This window comes from Amia ocellicauda, chromosome 8 (assembly GCF_036373705.1).
Source record: "Amia ocellicauda isolate fAmiCal2 chromosome 8, fAmiCal2.hap1, whole genome shotgun sequence".
NCBI classification, from domain to species: domain Eukaryota; kingdom Metazoa; phylum Chordata; class Actinopteri; order Amiiformes; family Amiidae; genus Amia; species Amia ocellicauda.
The window spans coordinates 20,802,663-20,808,662 of record NC_089857.1 but is presented as its reverse complement, the minus strand read 5'-3'; positions in this window follow the sequence as shown (position 1 = coordinate 20,808,662).

Sequence of the window (6,000 nt, the reverse complement as noted above, 5' to 3'; positions counted from 1 at the left end):
TTAGAAAACATAGAACAGGAAACATACACAGATACTATAGCCGACACATGCAGTCCTTCACAGCCCCTCGTTTGACGTAGTAAATCACCAGGAATTGGTCTCCTTAATTACTAAAATGAAAACAACAACCTGTGCACTAGACCCTATACCCACTAAACTACTAAAACAATCTCTGCCACTAATTATTCACAAAATACACAATATTATTAATGTTTCTTTATCCTCAGGATCTGTTCCTGAATCGTTTAAAATAGCTGTAATTAAACCACTTCTTAAGAAATCCAGTGCCGACCCAAACCAACTTAAACACTATCAACCTCAAACCTTCCCTTCCTTTCTAAGGTTTTAGAGTAAGTAGTTGCAAACCAATTGCAAGCTTTTTTAACTGATAATCATCTTTATGAAAAATTCCAATCAGGCTTCCGTTCCGGCCATAGTACAGAAACGGCCCTGTTAAAAGTATTGAATGACGTGTTTCAGTCCTCCGACTTAGGGCACGCCAGTGTTATTATTTTATTAGTGCAGCTTTTGACACAATCGACCACAAAATCTTGTTACACCGCTTAGAAAACCGTATTGGCTTATCTCACAATGTGCTGTCATGGTTTAAATCATATCTGTCAAACAGACTCCAATATGTACAGATTAACGAGAACCACTTAAAATTAACTGAGGTTAAGTACGGAGTCCCACAGGGCTCAGTCCTCGGACCTATACTTTTTTCATTGTACATGCTCCCTTTAGGTGATATCATTCAACGACATAATAATAACTTTCACAGTTACGCAGACGACACAAATATATCTATCAGTAAATCCTAATAATACTAAAACTAATTTGCTGTCTGTTTGAGATTAAAACATGGATGACAAAAAAATGTTTTATGCTTAATTCTGACAAAACAGAAGTCCTAATTTTAGGAGACAAAAATCGAACTGTTCATCACGCACTAACAAAACTGAGTAATGATAACTTTAACTTCTCCCCTAAGGAGATGGCACGAAACCTGGGTATCATCTGTGATCATAATCTACCCTTTGAATCACACATTTCAGAATGTGTTGAGATCTTCCTTCCTCCAGCTTAGAAACATTGCTAGACTAAGACAATTCCTCTCATTACAGGACACTGAGAAATTGATACACTCATTTGTTACATCTAGATTGGATTACTGCAATGCCATTCTGTTAGGCAGCACAAACAGAGCTATTTCTGCACTTCAGTTATTCCAAAATGCTGCTGCAAGAATTCTAACTAAAACAAAAAAACATGAACACATCACTCCAGTATTGGCTTCTCTTCACTGGCTGCCTGTGCGTTACAGGATAGACTTTAAAGTTCTCTTATTAACAATTAAAGCACTTAAGGGACTGGCACCTCCCTACTTAAAATATCTCCTTATCGAATACACTACAAGTCGGCCACTGAGATCACAGGAAGCCGGTTACATAGTGCTCCCTAAAATACACAAGAAAATCGCAGGTGGTAGAGCATTCAGTTATAGTGCCCCGAAGCTGTGGAACGATCTTCCAGACAATGTAAGAGATGTCCCCTCTGTTTTAGCCTTTAAATCACGTCTGAAGACTCATCTGTTTAGTCTCTGTTTTTCTAGCCCATAGTGCCGCCGGTGTGCCATGGACATGCAATTGCACAACTGTCTTTGGAAATGTCCTGCACTGCATGACCAGTATCTGAGCACAACTGCCTTCTTGTCTTCCAGCAACAGCCCCCTCTGAGGGTCCAACAAGGCACCTTGTCCCCCAGCATGGAAGTCTGATGAGGCACAACCCACCCAAGAGGCACCTTACCACAGAGGGTCAACGGGGCATCCACACCCAAGGTCTGACGAGCCATCGCAACCCAAAGTCTGTTGATGGTCCAACCCCCCCACCCCCGATGGCCAGCGTGAAGCCTCCTCCAGAGGGAAGAGCACAGCCAGCAGCATCGATAAAGAACTTTCTGATCTCCTTGATGCTGTAGTAACTATACTGCCTGGAGGGGAGGCAACCATTAGGCCTAGGCCCTAAGCCGTGGACCCCCAGAGATTAATTTTCTCCTACATGCCATCCATAGGAGTTTTTTTTTGTTTTTCTCTCCTCCGTGCCTACATGTTTTATTTATTTAAATGTTCACTCACTTTATTCTAGATCATGTAAAATGTTAACAGGTCTATATTTTATTTTATTGTATTTATGCAATTTATTTTACTGTATGTTTGTTGTATGTTTTACCAGTCTGTAAAGCGCTCTGTGGCTACCCTGCCAAGGGCGCTATACAAATAAAAATGGATTGATTGATTGATGAGGTTAGGGTTAGGGTTATGGTAAGTGTGGGATCATGTGCTCAACATCAGAACTCAGATGATGTTCATAATGTATTGATATTTAAATCCTATAGTATTCATATATTAATTCATACCAGTACCTAATCGTAAAATGTTACAGATATCTTTAAATGATTTAAAGATATCTGCAAATTATTCCTGTTTATTTCGAGATACATTAATCCAGTATATATTATTTGATGTTCTATCAAACACAGAGAAGTTCAGACACAATTATGTAAAATCGTTGTGTATTAGTACACTGTAAACAGAGTTTTCCATCTTGACATTTTGAGCTCTCTACAGGTGTGTGTTGCTTCTACCAAAACATGGATGATTTTGTTTTGATGAGTAGACTGTCTGGTTCCAGAATATGCCATAATTGTCAATATTTTCTGAGATTTTGTAATCTTACTCAGACTAAGTATCCCCCCACCCCCCATTTCAGAATGCGGAGGGGGTTGGGGGGGGCGTAAATGAGGGGAGGGTATAAAAAATAATTTTTCACAACGTTAGGAAGCTTTCATGAGTTACCAAACACTTAGCAAACAACACAACAGTGAAGAGTACACATCGGATTAAAGAGAAGCACACGGATTTGGTGTCAGAGGGGTTTGTCAGCTTAAGGGGTTACATTTTGTTAAACAAAATGATTCCATTATTTATTTTTATCTCCAATTGTTTATTTGTTCTATGCTTTAATTTCTTTGAGTACATTGTGACATTAAACTGTGTAAATGTCAATAACAACTGGAAAAATTGAGGTGTTCTAAAACTTTTTACCGGTACTGTATATTTTGAAAATACAGATGCACTCAAAGAAAATCAAAAACCCATTCTAAAGAGCACTTTCAATTTAACACAGTAAATTGAATCTGGTTTGGCTGTTAGGATGTTAGCAAACAATATTACTCTGATCAAAGAAACAACACTGCGTTAAAAAAGGGCAAACCTGATTTAAAAGCAAGAGTCTTTTCACAGTCCTTGGAACACAAATCTGTGAAAATTATATTACAGGGCATTAAACAAGATTATCCAAAGAAAATTAAGTGGAAGGTGAAAGCTAATGACAATTTATCAGGTGTTTCACCACAGAGTGTTTTTACAGAAATAGTACAATACCAGTCTTTTAATGCCCTGTTTCTTCTCATAAGGGCTTATACTTTATGTTTTAGCTGGAACTTCAAACAGGCACAATTGTAAGACACTTTATTTTTTGTATTTTTGACAGTCAAATTCTCACAAGAGTTGAAAGGTTAAGGGGAACCAAAGACAACTGAACGGTTTGCAGTCAAGTCACAATTGAGTAGCATCGTAGCATTGTGAGGAATCTATTAAAGTGTGGTTGAATGCAATATTTATCAGGTTTCTCATATGAATACCTTTGAAATCTGACACTGGGTTTCTCTTTGTGGTTGAACATGGCTTTGAGTACTACTGCTTTGCAAGTTAAAGCAGTGCTGTTTCTGGAGATGAGCCAATCCAATAAACCGTATCGGTATTGGTCCAATACAGGGCAAAAAGACTGGATTGGATATCTGAAATAATAGATGTTGTAATCCGATACAATCCACCGACAAATCTAGCCTGAAACTCCACCGAAAATCCATATTTTCTCAGGTTACTCTATAAATAGAAACATGTTATGTGGAGTGAGTTTTTCATGTCCAGCTCATTCTATGAACCAGAAATCAGAGATTGAGAAATATGCCATGACGTCACCGGGGTCCTAACTCTGGAGCTGCTTTGCTGAGAGTCAATGGAGAAAATCAGAAAAGTCACGAAAATCATTTAAAAAATGTATGTACATTCGATTGCCCCATCACCATCATTTTGTACACATAAAACGTGTATTTCACCACCCAGAACTGTCGCTATTATTTAACATGATTATTTTATTCCAGGCACTGCTGTGTGGCTACAGCTCCAAAGAGAACCCCGGTTATCTGAAAAAGGAAGCATTGCCCAAGGGAGAGGGGTTTCTGCGCATTTTCGTAGGAACTTGATTGAAACGCCGCTATCAAAGCTGCCATTGGCCCCTGCGCGCGTCACTCAGAACAGGTCCCTTCCACTTCCTGTTCCTGTTAACAGTTGCAGGGCAACTACAGCTCTCACCGTGTGAATAAATAAACTATGTACACAGCGGGGCACTGGAGATACTCAAGCGCCCTCCGCTGGAGGACAACAGCAGCGGTCCCCTTGCTCTATGGCATACACAGCCAGAGCGGGCCACAGACCTGCTGACCAAGGAACTATATACACAGCGAGGCAGCGAAACTCGAGCGCCATCAGTTGGGAACAGCGGCAGTGAGCTCCATGCTGCACAGGTCAGACAGAGTCACAGTCCTGCTGTTTAACACATTTTATATATATATATATATATATATATATATATATATATACACTCACCTAAAGGATTATTAGGAACACCTGTTCAATTTCTCATTAATGCAATTATCTAACCAAGCAATCACATGGCAGTTGCTTCAATGCATTTAGGGGTGTGGTCCTGGTCAAGACAATCTCCTGAACTCCAAACTGAATGTCTGAATGGGAAAGAAAGGTGATTTAAGCAATTTTGAGCGTGGCATGGTTGTTGGTGCCAGATGGGCCGGTCTGAGTGTTTCATAATCTGCTCAGTTACTGGGATTTTCACGCACAACCATTTCTAGGGTTTACAAAGAATGGTGTGAAAAGGAGGACGATCATGTCTGGGAACCAGAATCTTCGAGGCCACCGGGGGCTATCAGCAGAACTGTTGCTCGTTCTCTCCTGAACTTCTCCAGGATCCCTAGGGTTCCTGAGCGGTCTCGGATGGAGAACCATAGTGGGCAGTGTGTGGACTCTGCCGAGGCAAAGAGATCCATGTCTGCCCTGCCGAACCAGCTCCAGAGTTGCTGTACCACAGACGGGTGGAGGCGCCATTCCGAGACTGGGGGGCCTCCATGAGAGAGGAGGTCCGCTCCCGTGTTGGCTAGGCCTGGGAGGTGAACTGCTCTGATGGAGCGGAACTGTGGCTACGCCCACAGAAGCAGATGGCATGCTAGACAGTACAGTCTGCACGACCAGAGACCTCCTTGCCTGTTGATATAGGCAACCACCGCTGTGTTGTCTGTCTGAACCAGCACATGTCTGTCCCGCAGGACTGGCAGGAAATGAGACAGTCCAAGAAGTACTGCTTGTAACTCCAGGACGTTGATATGGAGGGCCTGTGCTGGCTCCACGTCCATCGCAGACTGCTCCCCAATCCAACTTGGAGGTGTCTGTTGTCATAACTGCTCGGTGGTAGACTGGCCCCAGGGGCACACCGAGGGTCAAATTGTGAGGGCACCGCCACCAACTGAGCGCCTTCCAGCACGCCGGAGCGACTGTGACTCGGTGTGCATAATCGTGTTGAGGATGCATCTGTAACGACTCGAACCACCACTGCAGCGTCCTCAATCGGAGGAGGCCGAGGGGGAGGGTCTGTGATGCTACCGCTAGGAGGCCCAGCAGCCTCTGGCAAGGGGACACCCTGACGCGAGACCTCAATCAGAAGAGGGAGAGACACGCGTGTATAGAGACGTGGAGCCCCTGGCAACACAAGGGGCCGAAAACAACGTCCATGCACTTGGAAAAAGTGCATGGGGGCTAGTGACAGGCCGAAGGGGGGAACAGCAAACTCGAATGCTCGGCAC